General features: G+C 45.8%; 1 long non-coding RNA gene across 1 annotated transcript in view; it reads left to right on the forward strand.

The window, feature by feature from the left end:
• Positions 1-14,295, forward strand: part of LOC134527818 (uncharacterized) — a 73,426-nt gene extending 59,131 nt beyond the window's left edge. The window contains exon 3 of the long non-coding RNA XR_010074288.1: positions 13,043-14,295. This is a non-coding gene — a long non-coding RNA (uncharacterized LOC134527818). The remainder of the gene's footprint in view (positions 1-13,042) is intronic.
• Positions 14,296-15,584: the final 1,289 nt, after the last annotated feature.

Here is a 15,584-nt window from a genome sequence, read left to right on the forward strand (position 1 = left end):
ATCCAAAATGGCGGGTCCGAAATGGCCGCCGGGGTCAAGGTCAAGGTCAAAGGTCAAGGTCACAACCATCCAAGATGGCCGCCATGACGTCACAATCCAAGATGGCGGAAAACACCACAGACACCACACCCTGAACCCTGTTTCCGGAGCCCCCAAACTATACTACTAATGTGCGTAGTTTATATTGGATAAACGCCCGAGTAATAATCCGAACACAGTATTACTGCGAACATAATTTTGTAGTGATACAGTTGTTTTTATGTACGAGTAAAAATGTAGAAATATCTGTAATTTTGCATTAATATTTCTGTTCCATTTACAACAAAAAAAAATGTTACACGGCCACGAATCATTGAAAAGATTCGTTTAAATGTACCCGATCTAGACTGTCGCACCACAGCGCGATCTAGACTGTCGCATCTGCTCCTAGCCGAGACACGCTCTGACAAACCTGTTGGCAAACAGGCCCGGCCAGCGCTGGCACGCAGGAGAATGGGACTTGGTTTTGTTAAGTAGTTTTGGACCCACCCGTTAGATAGTAGCCTTCCTAATATATTCCTAACACAGCTACATTGATTGTGAGGAGTAATGCATAAGCTGTTATCAGGCAAACAAACCAGTGAAAATTAATTAACTTTATTTTGGTAGCCACATATATTGTAGAGTGGAATAACTGAAAGTTTTATATCTCCTACTCATTTACATAGGGAGGCGCGGTGGTCGAGTTGCCAGAACACTCGCTTCCCACCAAGGCGACCGGGATTCAAATAACGGCTGGGTCGAAACCGGATTTTCGCAAGTGGGAAACGTGGCGTACGACGTGGCCTGTGGACTTTCTCGGGGTGTTCCCGCTTCACCCTACCCCATCTCATCTCACATCACTCATTCTCCAGGCTGGCCGGAACGACAGGTCGTCCTTCGGTAGGGCAGCCGGCTCCCACGTGTGCCAGCCCCTTGCCTGCCCTAGGCGGGAAACTACAAGTGGAATGTCATTTTTCACTCATTTATATCGAACATAGGTTTTTTTACAAAACATGATTTAGGTTTTATCGCACAGTTGTCTACTAGTTAAATTAACATTATAAACCTATAACTTTGGTTTTTAACATCTAGCCCGTGTTTATCATGCTATTAGTTATGGGCCCACCCAACAGATAGCGTCACATATCGCGCCAAACATGGTTTCAGTTTCCACTGTAAAAGTGGCGCTTCTACGATATCTCCCTCGTTGTGGCCCGAGCGCGGGACCGCGAGCGTGCAGAGGAGCTACGCTAGCGCCCCTGGCGGGAGTAGCGGCGGCCTCGGGGCGCGTCACGTGCGCGCCGCGTGATGCCGGCGCTATTTGCTCCCGACTGGAGACTTGGCGGAGACGCCGCTCCGCGAATACCCGCGCCGCGCCTGTTGCTAGCGACGACCAGGGTCCCGTACCGCGCACCAAACAATCGTTACCACGGTACCCAAAAATTAAAACTTTCTGACACCCTCAATGAATCAGTAATTTTTGTCTATCGTCAAGATTAAAGTTCAGTAATTAAATTTAAATTATTCTTAATTGATTCGAAATTAGTTATTTGTAAGCCCTCGAGGCTCACTAATTCATTTTAATTTATTCAGTGATCACTTGAGCTAAACACTAGCCACGTGTTCAAAAATATTGATACTCTATTTATCGATCCTTTATTTTGGACAGATGCTTACAAAAATTGTTCCTAAAAAAATTACTAATACTTGATTTTGGTATTATATTTGTTTTAGAACTACCTACTATTTTAAAATTATTTAAAATTCGCGTACCAATAAAATAAATATTTTCAGCCTATACACATTGTGTTATTGTTTGTTTATAAGTGTGAAAAAAATAATTAATCTCTTTATAGTCTGTACAGTATTTAGGCAGTTTAACGTTGTACAATATCCATAAAACACATTCTATTCGAGCAGCTGTATGAGAGAGAGAGCCACCAATTCTGATCGACCACTACACCAACAACATTGCGCCACTTCCTAACATCCCTTGCCACCGCCGCCGCGCCCGCGTGCTACAGCCGCTGCGCCCGCGTGACTACAGTTGCCGCGCCCGCTTGCCTTCAGCCGCCGCGACTGCGTGACTACAGTTGCCGCGCCCGCTTGCCTTCAGCCGCCGCGACTGCGTGACTACAGTTGCCGCGCCCGCTTGCCTTCAGCCGCCGCGACTGCGTGACTACAGTTGCCGCGCCCGCTTGCCTTCAGCCGCCGCGACTGCGTGACTACAGTTGCCGCGCCCGCTTGCCTTCAGCCGCCGCGACTGCGTGACTACAGTTGCCGCGCCCGCGTGCCTTCAGCCGCCGCGACTGCGTGACTACAGTTGCCGCGCCCGCTTGCCTTCAGCCGCCGCGACTGCGTGACTACAGTTGCCGCGCCCGCTTGCCTTCAGCCGCCGCGACTGCGTGACTACAGTTGCCGCGCCCGCTTGCCTTCAGCCGCCGCGACTGCGTGACTACAGTTGCCGCGCCCGCTTGCCTTCAGCCGCCGCGACTGCGTGACTACAGTTGCCGCGCCCGCTTGCCTTCAGCCGCCGCGACTGCGTGACTACAGTTGCCGCGCCCGCTTGCCTTCAGCCGCCGCGACTGCGTGACTACAGTTGCCGCGCCCGCGTGCCTTCAGCCGCCGCGACTGCGTGACTACAGTTGCCGCGCCCGCTTGCCTTCAGCCGCCGCGACTGCGTGACTACAGTTGCCGCGCCCGCTTGCCTTCAGCCGCCGCGACTGCGTGACTACAGTTGCCGCGCCCGCTTGCCTTCAGCCGCCGCGACTGCGTGACTACAGTTGCCGCGCCCGCTTGCCTTCAGCCGCCGCGACTGCGTGACTACAGTTGCCGCGCCCGCTTGCCTTCAGCCGCCGCGACTGCGTGACTACAGTTGCCGCGCCCGCTTGCCTTCAGCCGCCGCGACTGCGTGACTACAGTTGCCGCGCCCGCGTGCCTTCAGCCGCCGCGACTGCGTGACTACAGTTGCCGCGCCCGCTTGCCTTCAGCCGCCGCGACTGCGTGACTACAGCCGCACGTTTCAATAACGATTCCGAACCAAGTATGGAACCCTAAGGGGGAGGAGGAGGGGCTTTATATGTATTAACATACCTTCAATCGTATTTAAGAAAACTTAAATACACATTATTTTATTTGATTGTAAATTTCAAAGTTAAATAAGTGTGTGAACTATCGATATAGCTTTGTAACATAACAATGGTCCACCTTTGAATATATATATATATACCAGCCCAGGTTAAAATTTCTAATACGGTTTTGAGGTAGTTGGTTAATTCACCGCCGCAATCGCCACCATCTCTAGGGCATCGACTTGTGGTGGTCCCTAGCGGACAAGTGTCGAACTCTTCAAACACCCCGTCCCCCTCCTGTTGAACGACTTTGAGCTGCAGTGAATGATAGATGGCTGGTGCGGGGAATGACAGCGGGCGACAGTGCTGCGCTCTAACGTGTAAATAACAACTAAGACGATACAGGGCGTTACGGCAGCGCACTGCAGCGGTGAAGTTCCCAAGCTGCTCATCATACGCTTCTGAAAAACGTAGTGTAAATCCTATCCACTCGCGACTTCTATATATATATTCAAAGGTTCCACTCACCACGCCCTCTCGAAGCGACCTACAGTCTGGATAACCCCCCCCCCCCCCCCCCTTCTGAAGAGTCGTAACACGTATTGGAATTATATGAACCTAGTAGTAAGGGCATGGAGCTAGGAATTATAAGGAGATGCCGTGCTCTAGTTAAAGGTACGCTCTATATCTCATAATCGCAATATCACAATACCGCAAAATTGTGGAAATAATGCTCCAACACGTCTAATGATGGTTAATAAGTTTTATTTATAATTTTCGTCATGAAAAACACTCACTTAACTTACAGTCATTTTAAAACGTTTCCTCAATGTAGACATTTACACGTTTATCCCCCTTCCCCTCCCCACAAGCCTAAAACATGGTGCATACCATTCGCTGGACAAAAAAGAGGCTTCACGCGGTATCCTTGCCGTTGCCGTCACTTGCGTGGAACTATGAGCCTCCTATGAGTAGACTATGAGGTCTTCTCTAAAGTACCACGAGCCAACTATGATCTTGCAGACAAGGTTTAAGATTGCCACGTGTTACTAGACGAGAAAGGTGTATGGGCGTGTATTTTTCTTGTAAAAATTCTGATCGCTCACTAGACTGCAATGAGGTATGCCGGCGCTAGCGATTGTTCCCTTGTAATTGGCGGCCGTCTGCAAGAGAAGCCATTGGCCTGTTTGGTCGGGCCGTTCAGGAAGTGTGTGCTTCCGCACTGGATGGCTGTGATAGTGTGCTGGCAGTAGACATGTGCCTGAAATAAACCCGGCCGACCACGAAACCCAGACAGTACTACAAAGTCTTAACACACAGCCCTAGGCAGTGGAAAAATTCGCGAGTTCAATTATCTCCAGGATAGATTCCTCAGTTCTCCATACACCCGGGGAAGCGTTAACTGTTCAATGGCTGCTGGCTTGTGAGCCTTCTTTGTTTGAATCTTTCTAATGACCTAAAGTCCTCCAGATGGAGTTGGAGCCAAAAGTAGAAGTAACACAAAGGTACGAGTATTAATACTTATATTAGTATCGCCAATCCGAGGAATTCCCCCCCCCCTCCCCCTGGGAGTGCAGGTGCGCCGCGTCAGGCGGAGAGCAACGAACGACGTCCTTCGCGGACGGAAATAGAGGCCGCGTCCATCGCCCGCGGGGGAGGAGCAGCTGAGGAACTGTCCCGGTGCCAGGCGGGAGACCCCCCCCCCCTTCTGCAAAAGCTCAGGGCTGGGCCAGCGGGGAGGTACGGACCCCTCCCTTCCAGGATTAACAAAAAATTAATACTGAATAATACTGTAACTTAGTTGTATAATGTTAGAGAAAGATTATTTAGGAATATTTTTTTTTTAATCCTTAGCGGGGTCACAGTAACGTATTTCCTCGCCATTATATCCCAACATGCTTCTAACACAGAAGCGACACGTATTGTATTTCCTAATCTTAATATTTATAAATATATATAAATCCAGTGTCCTGATGTTTGTTTCCAGTGAACTCTTCACCAAGTCAACCGATTTCGATGAAAATTGGCATTTATGTGTAATTTTTTCTAACTTGAGAGATAGGATAGTTTTTATTTCGATTAATGGTCTTAATAATTTATAATTAATAATAAACAGATTATCAATGTTGATTGGTGTTATTAATCGTAAGTTTCATAAGTCTCAAACAGATGGCGCCTTAAATCAGTACTGTCTGACATAAATATCTCATAGATGGCGCTACGTTTCAATTCAAATTTTATTTTTCTCCATGTTGTGCACATTTTCGTTGATAAATGTACTACGTAACCTCGCTTTTTTTGCATTATTTTTGATTTTATTCTCACGTGTTTACAATTATTTATATCTATCTTCAGATGTCAATCTACAGATATAATAATATAACAAATAATATTAGCTAGAGAATCAGAGTTCATCAAATTTGTAAGTATTAATTAATTCTACCTTTCCTGCAAATTTTATAATCTAAGTTTATAAAAATTACAAATATATCTATGTATTAAGTGCTTGCTTTTTATTTTCTCATTTTGATTGAATTTTTACTAACTTAATTATTATTTTCAGAAAAATGCCACCAAAAAAATCGAATCTCAACAATGCCCGGACCAAAAATATTGTACACCGTTTGGCGCTTCATTAAACGTTAACTGTGATTTATTATAGTTAGAACTAATCAGAGTATTTATTAATAAAATGAACTGTGATTTATTATAAGTAAAGGTAATCAGAGTATTTAATAATAAAATAGAATTGAAAACGTTATGTTAATCTGTGTTAAATTTTGTCTTTTAAATCCTTTCGAAATAACTCAGCCACAGCAACGCGTGGCCGGGTCGCAGCAATCTTATGAGCCCCAAAAGTTATCTAATAGTTTTGAAAAATAATCAAGCTATCTTTAGAAAAATGATGACAATAAATCATTTTTAATTCATCTAATTCCACTAAGAATAAAAATAAACAAACTGTAATAAATTGATAAATGTTTTTTAATTATTTATTAACTGACACATTTCGCCATAGAGCAGACATGTCGCTCGAGTGTGTATAGGAATGTGCAGTCTAGCCTGGCGGTCGCCCTGGGAACCGCAGAGCATTCTTCCGGCCGCATGTTCCGAGCAAGCGGGTTCTCAGCAGGGATTGGACAGGGACGGCGGGGGAAATAAAGTAGTTCCCAGTAAGCCTGGCGCTGGCTCGCGTCGCTGACAGCGGCCAGCTGCGAGCGAATCATGACCAAGGTCAGGGAGGCTACTTTTAATTTGTTGTTTTATTTTGTTTTTAGCCGCACTTACGTAGACGGAGGAGTTCAGGGTGTGTCTAAAAACAGGCTTCAAAGCTAGGACATGCAAAGCATGCAGAAACGTTAATGCGTACATGTCTGCTGTCTGGTTCTTCTGTTTATCGCTAGAGCCGTCGCTGAGTACAGTGACTTACATTGGATCCCGATTATTCGGAATGCCATTCTGGCGATCGTGCGAACTGTACACGACACTTCGTATTTATAATTAGTTGTGTATCTGGTTCCTGATGTCCTGATAGCACATTCAGGCCGTGGCTTGATTCAAGTACTTGCGACCCACGTTCTTAACTTGTAACTGTCATGTGCAACAGCAGTTTCGACGTGTTCAACTTTGGGCCTCTACAGACGGTTATATTTAGTTTTTAAAAAAAATTATTTTACTGGGACACGAATTTACGGCAACTTGCTTTAAGCTTCTGCCTTTTTTTTCGTCAAACACAAATCACTATATATGTGCATGCATTTGTTGTAACTTCCTTATAAACATTTTTTTAATATTACATTTTATTCAATTGATCATTCACAGTAAAATAAAATTGATAGTTATTTCACTAGTCTTTAAATTAATTTATTAAATTTTCTAGCATATATTATAATATACTTTCAAAATGGCGACGCAATAGTACGCAATAGATACGCAATAAGTACACAGATTAGTGCTCTTAAATGCTTCCGAAATTCACTTTCAGACCTTGTTATGTCACTTCCTAGGACAAGTATATACAAGTACCTATATAGCCAACTTCAGACACGGCCTAAACAACCTCTAAACCTTGACTCAAGCTTACAACAAATTTGTTGCTGGACACTAAGCTTGGCAGGCCAACAAGGACTTGAGAACAGCAGGACAGGGGGTTGTCGCCAATCAGCACAACAGAGTTAGGTCAGGCGATTATTATTACACACCAAAATAATATTGTTACACTTCACAAACAATGGTGCTCTGCTCATAAACAAAGGGGCTGGAAAGCTCCGTCCGGTATTCGCAGTTCCGTGCTCGGTCACCTGCCAACAACTTCCTGATAACACAGGGATAACCAAGGTTTAGTATACATACAAAACAGAACTAATGAAACATAAGTCTCTCTTTGATTATTTGCAATAAAAGCTTCTGAAAGAAAATAATTAAATTAAATATACTTGCTATTGGCATACCACCACATGATTTTAAAACAAGCGAGTGAAAATAAATTGTGATATCACACAACATTTACAGCAAAAAAAAATTTGAAGTATAGAATTAATATTATTACTCGCTTGTGATTACTAAACCACAATAAATTGTGAGCGAGTGCAAAGTCCTTGACATTTACTGATGACAAAATGCAACTTTAGTCAGGAATACTGTCTCATATACGCTAGTATCTTGTTACCCACGTCCGATAAATAACCCTGTCTGAGACGGTGGTGAATTTCCTTATTAATTACACGCCTGGTGGGACGTCGCTGGAGCTGCCCCCCGGAACACAGTGGCTGGACGCCGGCCACACTGCCGGCACGTGACTACTCGCCGCTTCAGCCCCGACCCAGCGTCTGTCTTCTCTGCAGCGCCTCGAGCAGTCGCTACTCGTGCAGCGGACTCGGCCCTGGTCTGGCCCTCGTACACCTCCAGCACGTGGAGACGGCTCGTGGCAGGTCCCTTACCTGCTCCTTGGAAGCCGCTGTGCCGAGCGAGTAGACGTCCTGCTCGTCGGCGAGGTCGGGCTCTCCCGAAGATGGACGGTTGCAGCAATAACGTCCCTTCAGGCGTGATGGAGGTCCCTCCTGGTTAGCGAGCAGTTGGGACGAGTTCTCCACGACTCGCTCTCCGATTCGCCGACACTCGCCCTTCGTAGTGTGGCGAACTCCTTGCCGACCCGTCGTCCGGTACACGTCGTTACGTAACGCAGAGTCTGGTGCAGTGACGTCAGACGGGCGACTGGCAGAATGACGTCGTGGTGCTGGCGCTCATGGGTGGGTTGCGGACCGCAAGGTGCTGACCCCTGAATTGTTGATGGTCGCTGAGTGAACAGCACCGCTTATATGGCTGTCTGGGCGAGCTGTTCGATTCCTCGGAGACTTGTCTTGAACATTCTTTACTAGACTCGACGCCTCGGGCTCGCACACCCTCACTCAGGCCAGACGCGTTGGAACCTGCCCGGAGGTTTGTGAACCTAGCATAAAGTCGGGAAACGGGGGATGTCTAAACACCTCGTCAAATTGTATTAAGGTTGCCACGACAAGTTAACTTAGTTTGCCTTATTCAAGCTTGTTGTTATCTTCCAGATTCAAATTTGTGTCATAAATTATTGAAGCTGAGCTTTAATAATCTTGAATCAAGCCCGTTGTTGTCAATCTTGCAACGACTCTAAAGATAAGCATAGGAACTTTCCGATCTATGTACAATGACTAGGTATAGTTTTGCGAAAAAAACTATGATCACTCAATAGACTCAATATTTAATATTGTAGGCCGTCTGCAGTAGAAACCATTGTCTTATTTGGCCGGGCCATTCTGAACGCGTTTGCTTACGCACAAATGTTTTTTGATTCGTGTGCCGACGATGGGGGTGTATCTGGAAGAACATCACCAATCACGAAGCACGGATGAAGCTGCGGTGTTTGAACACACAGCTATAGTCGCTGGCCAGGAGTCCTCCAGGTGAACTGTGAGATAACAACAGAAGCAGAGAAACGGTACAAGTATTTAGAGTTTAGCCTGTAACGAATTGAATCCACGAAGTATTCCGGTATCTACTGGTTGTACGGTCGTAGATTTGAAACGCCCTGGAAAGCCTCTAGCCGATGGTGAACATGTAGCTCTCAGGCGAGATATTAACACGTGGTTCCAATGAGAGAGGAAGATGAACTGTCTCCCATCCTTTTACTGTGTACAGGACTGTGGAGTCTAGCCTGAGCGTCATATAAATCGAGAAATTATAGGATACAGGAAAAATAAAAGGTTATTCATTCAACAACAGTATAACATTAAAGTAGACCTTGATTCTGTTATTAGCTCACAGTTAAATTATTATTTTACGTCTTCAAAGTCACAGGGCGTAATCGTGTTTTCTTCTCCTCTTGATCTACTACATTATTGTTATTGATAAAGTTCATATGATAACTAGACATTCATTTCAGTAAAACAATCTATACGTACAACCTATAAATACAAGAAACTTTAGAGAGTTTTAAAACATTAACAGATGATACGCACAAGTATATTGCTTAGTAATACAAAAATTAAATACCTTTTTTTTTATAAAAGATCAGTTTTAAACTTGCACACATGTACGCACACGTGTATGTCTCAACTCTGGCCCAGTGAGTATCGACTCCGTCATCATGGGGAATTTACGACCGCCAGGCTACAGACTCCGCAGCACTACTCACACTCGAGAGATGATAGACTGTTCAATGACTGTCGCTTGTGTCGGACATTTCCGTCTCTCTCTGATCCACACGGGATTGGCACCGTCTGTGGCTGATGACTGCCACTGGCTAGAGGTCTGCTAGCGGGAATCATGTTAACAATGGTACAATCACACAAGCCTGAGAAACCCACAAATGTTTTCAGGGCAGCCTGGTTGTTGGTATTGTTGACTGGTTGACGTTAGAACTCGAGACGGGCAACCAATATAGACCTGCAAAATGCACGTTATTTTCTGGTGCGGTATAGTCTGCACAAAGGTATGCATAATCAAGTCTTTGCCAAGTTATCATTGGCTTCTGACGCATTTCACCTCCTCTCCTGGTCGCGCACGATTAGTTCTGATGATTTTATATGAAAATTTTCATGGGCTTCTAGTTTTTAGGGGCGTGACTGATAACCCGCGATCCAATAATTAGGGTCATTAAAGTGTCATTTATAGAAACCGGAAAAATTCCGTGACCTCCAGGATAGACTTCACAAACATCTGCACATTATCTGCTGTCTTGTGAAACGTCTCAACTGGGTAACTTGTTTGGTTGAGGGTTTTTCTTTATCCCAGAGTCCTCCAGATCAGCTATGAGCCAATAGCAGAAGCAGCACAGAGGTAAAGTCACTTGAATTTTAGCGTGTAGCGAAGTGAATCCGCGAATTGTTTCCGGCATCTAGTAATGTGGACTGTCGCGACATTTGCTGTTTCCTAGCAAGCGAAGTGGGCGACTGAGGCACCGAGGCGACGAGTGTCCTGAATGCGCCTCGCTGCACCTGCCGCCCGGCCGGCCAGACGCACCGGCGCTGCGCGGTCAAGGCGAGGCCCGCTAATGGATCGCCGGGCAGGTGCGGCACAGCTACAGACAGCGCTCTCATCGCGGTACATGGAGCGGCGCGCCGGCGCCACAAAGCTACCAGGCTGCACGCTTCATTCGCGGAAATGAGAGCCTGCGAGCGCCAACTAGGACAGCGGCGAGCCTGCAGATGATGATTACCGCTCAAGAATTTCTGCCAAGATAGTCGGCCACCAGCGCTTAACTTATTCTTACTCTTGTGGTCGGGGTAAATATATTCTTACGATTTATAATGTGGGGAGAACTGGATTAGTAAGGGAAAGTCCAATTAAGTTTTATCACAGTTTTATTAATTACTAATACTTATATTACTAATGAATAATTGTACTTAAAAATGTCCAATCACAAATCACTGGCACTTAAAAAGGTTTATTCGCAAGTCACTCAATGTCTGTCAATCACCACAGTTCGCACTCCTCACTGGAGCTAGGCTCAACAGTGATTCGCCCCTTACTTCGCGTCTGTCCACACACGCAGTCTCGCGCCACTCAGTTGCACTCTCACGGTCCCGTCGCTCCTCGTCACGCCACTCTCGAGGGGGTCTCTCACCCTCTTCGCCGATGTCGCACTTACCTTCACACGCTGAACTCTCGTAATTGTCGCGCAGGCCAGGGTCGCTGCTTAAATACCTGAGGCGCCTTTCTCAAAACGACGAGAGCAGCCGTGACGAGTCACGCCATTCCGGACCGACCGGTCGTCCGAAACATCGAGAAAGGCGGTGTTTATTCTGGCTACTCTGCGTGGTGGCCCGTGGAATTCCCGAGGCCGCTGAGCGATAGATAACGGTGCCGATGCTGGACGATGTCAGGGGAGTCGGGGGAGGGGGGTAGCGACGACCCTTGTAATCCGGCCAGGCACGCGTGGCATCCCTGACGTCAGTGGAGGCCACGTAATACGCGCATGACGCCAGTGGCCGAGCAGGGCCGCCAGCCAGCTCTCAACCTGGCGCATGTCGCGGGCCTGTCTGTGTTCATAACAATATTATAAACTGGCATGTACCATGCACGTGAGGGAACCCAGAGACGGTACCGGCCATGGCGCCAGTCACAGGGAATAAGCCTCTGGCGCGGACATGCCTCGGCGGTGTGACGAGCGGCCGGCTATTTAATGATGGGGTCTCGACACTGGCACCCTCGGCGGGTGGTGCACACACAGTGGCCCCGGAGTGCGCGTGAATGGCCCGCGCCTCGCCAGGAGCTTGTCCGCGGCGAGGTCGGCGATAAATAACGCGCGAAACGAGGCCGCACGCCGCCGGGGCGCCACAGGCGTCGCGACGCCAGGTGAGACGGTGCTCCTCTTCCCTCCTCTCCGCCTACGCACCTTGTCGTCGGGGCTTAGTGGGTCGTCGCGACGCTAAGATTAGCCGCGGGGTGCCTGCAAGTGGGGCGCCGCCCGGTGCGCCGCTGCGACCCGGGACCCGCGAGCTACTCCTCGACACCGCCCACTGGACCAAGCTTTCTTCCTTGTGATTGGCGGCCGTCTGCGAGAGAAGCCGTTGCCTTAGTTCGCCGGGCCATTCAGGACGCGTTTACTTCCGCACAAAACTTCCGTGAACGGTGAGGCCGGCAGTAGGCGTGTACCTAACATAAACTCTAATAATCACGAAACACAAGCAACGCTACATTGTTTCAACACACAGCTGATCTCTAAGAATTTTCGCGAAAAATACATGCCCACAGCAGCTATCTGCCGTGATAGATGAGACTCCCTTACCGCGTGGTCTCCTGAGGTTGTGATTCTACACTGTTGGAAACTACAGTTAATTTGCGGACTCGTCAACGAAGAAAGCGCCTCGCACACACGAAGGTTATTCGTAATTTCAAGCAAATGAATCTTCGTAAATCTATGGCGTTGTAAACAAGATAAACATATGCTTTAAATAAAGAGGAGTGATTTTGCTGTTGATTTAACCAGCTTTTGAAGCTTCTAATAATATACCAAGTTTATTCTTGAGAAATTAATTTCAAAAATATTTAATTCAGTACCCGTTAGTTTACGAAGATAGCCGTGAATTTACGAAGATCCCTGGATAATTTATAACCAGTATTTTTTTTTTTTCGTAAATATAAGGTGGACAATTTTAAAAGTATAGGGCCTACATGTTTCGTTCATTGTCACCATGCACTTTACCCTTGTGCTACAGACACACAAAACCTAATACCTTGAGACGTTCCCTCAAAACTGTAATAAAGCTATGTTATTCAAGAATTCTTTCAATTGTGATCATTTCATATTAAGAATTTTTAAGTTTACAAATATATTTTACGGCATTTTTACCATTACAAAGTTTCAATTGAAACTTTTTCTGGTACGTTTTCGGTGATTCAGGCGCGTTCAGATACGACGCTAAGGTTCTGCGTCTCGAGCGGTTCTCGAACTGTCATTGGCTCTTGTGTTCCAGCGCGTGTCAGGGACAACACCAGTCCGACCGCTGCGCCCGCCGACTGCAAGACGTCGGAGAACCTCCGGCGTCCAGGAATAGGCGCCGTGACGTCTGCCGCGTGGGGTCGTCGACCCAGCCGGGTTTCCGGGTGCCTGGACACGGCTGCCAACTGCTGCTGGGGTCACGTGGGTGCTTCATCACAGAGGAGCCAAGAATACAGATTTCAACAACCCTCGCTTCAATTATGAGTTATGATTAGGGGCATGCAGATTTCGCGAAAAGATTTCGAGACTAGATGAAAGTTAAAACACTGTAGCATCGTCTGTGTTTCGTGATTGGGCGAGTTTCTCCCAGGTACATATCGATTGTTACAACACCAATCACAGTGATTCAGTGCGAAAGTAAACGCGTCCTGAGTGGCCCGGTCAAATAAGGCATCGTCTTCTCTCGCAGACGGCCATCAATCACAAGGGAGAAACCACAGGTGCGGGTATACCTTGTTGCAGTCTAATAAGGGTTCAGAACTTTTCGCGAAAAATACCTGCCCCTAGTAATGATTAGTGACTGGAAAAACTCACGGAGTGAATGCCCTCCAGAGTAGACTCCCAAGTCCTCTGAGCACCCAGGAAAATGTCAGCTGTTCATTGGCTGCTGAATGTGAAACATCTGAACTGTGCAGCCTGTGATTCGACACTTCTTCGGTTGCATCTTTCTCATTGGCCCACATTAGGCCATACAAACCGCGAGACGACGGCACAAGAAGCACAGAGTTGCTATATAAGTTGAGGCATGCATTTTTAGCTAAACAATCTGATAGCTCATTAGACTGCAGAAAGGTATAGCTGTGCTACGAATGTCTCCTTGTGAGTGGCAGCCTTCTGCAAGAGATACCATTGCCCCATTATGTCGGGCCATTCATCCGTCCTGGATAATTGTGACAGTAGACATGTACCTGAAAGAAACCCAGCCAACAATAATACGCAGACATGCTACAAGGTTTTAACACACAGCTGGTCACTGAACTGTAAATCTTTTCGCGAAAAATACAGTTCCCTAACTATCATTGTTTGTATTTTATCTTACAATGATTTGAACAACGGATTTTTTCTGTATCCACTATGCATGCGTAGTTTATAGGTAGCTACATGTATTTTTAACACACAACCAGTATCTTAATATTTTCGCAAATAAACACTCGCTTCTTAATTTAGGTTCAAGGTCAAGATGTTATCTGGGAACTGAATGAATTTCAATAAAGTGACCAAACCCGATTTTAATATTTTTATTTTTAGTAAACTAAGGCCCTAATACTATGGTTTCAGATTGAAATAATAATTATTTTACATTCAGCTGAAAATCATGGTTAAATTTTGATGTTTTAGTCACTTAAAAAATTCTTGACATCTCGTAAAAATACTATTCTAAAGTTTAACGTACACTATTTTTTAATTGTTGGAAACCAAAATTCTTCACCATATCTTTTATGTTATTCAAGTGATCGTATGAAGGAAAAAAAACTGAAGTACTTGCTTGTTCGAGAAGGTACTCTTAAGGGAATAGTAGGAATCGAGAGACGTCATGTTAATTTGAACAGTGTATGTGGTGTAATAAATTTGCCTCCGTAAAGGCAAAGATAACACATTGAGATCTTATCATTGTTCATAACATAGCGATGGAAACGGTTCCTTCCGTTCTGAACATGGCGCCGGGCACGTGACGTCAGGCGAGGCTCGCTCTGGCGTAGTGCATACTTTTTTGCATGATTAGTTGGCCAAGATGAATTTTTAACATTTTTTGTGCAGCATTGGAGAGGAGAACGAAATGTTATATAATAAAATTTTAAAAAAACACAGAAAAGTTTTGGGTTTAAAGGCAATGCTGGTGGCTACTTTGTGGTATCAGACTTCTTTCAGACAATTGAGTTTTATTTAACCTTATAAAATCACAACAATTCTGGGGATTTTTAAAGGCTAGCTTAAGTTCGATATTTTTTTTTTCTGAAATAAATTAAACCATAAAACTATCTTTAAGCCTAAAAAAAATTTCAGTTTTATATTCAATTTCATTCTCTTTACCCAAACTGCACAAAAATGTTATAATGCAACTTTACCAGATAATTATTCAGAAATTGTGAGATATATATATAGTTTTTTTGAAAGTTCAGCCACTTAAACCGTCGGCCAGTTTATTCGCGTGGAACGTAAGTATATAACCATGCAGGATGTCAGCGCGGAGGGAACGGGTCTCCAGGATAGCCGAGACGCGGCTCGTGCTGGATGGGAACCGGTGCTGTACTGTCCGCACGCGGCAGTCAAGACACCAGTGTGCTGGTCTGCGAGTTCTTGTTCCATATCCGCGACAGCCGCGCCGCGCCGACGCGACGGGGACGGTAGAGGAGTGACGTCACCGCGACGAGACCATCGTATCTGGCGTCCTGAACTCTGCAGTATCGAGCTTGGATCGAGACCCAGGACCGGGATCACTTTAATTAGTTTCTTTTAATGCAATACGTATAGTCATGAATTTCATTGGTTGGTAAAAGCCTGTAACAAGGATGTTA

The sequence above is a fragment of the Bacillus rossius genome, chromosome 1 (assembly GCF_032445375.1).
Source record: "Bacillus rossius redtenbacheri isolate Brsri chromosome 1, Brsri_v3, whole genome shotgun sequence".
NCBI classification, from domain to species: Eukaryota; Metazoa; Arthropoda; class Insecta; order Phasmatodea; family Bacillidae; genus Bacillus; species Bacillus rossius.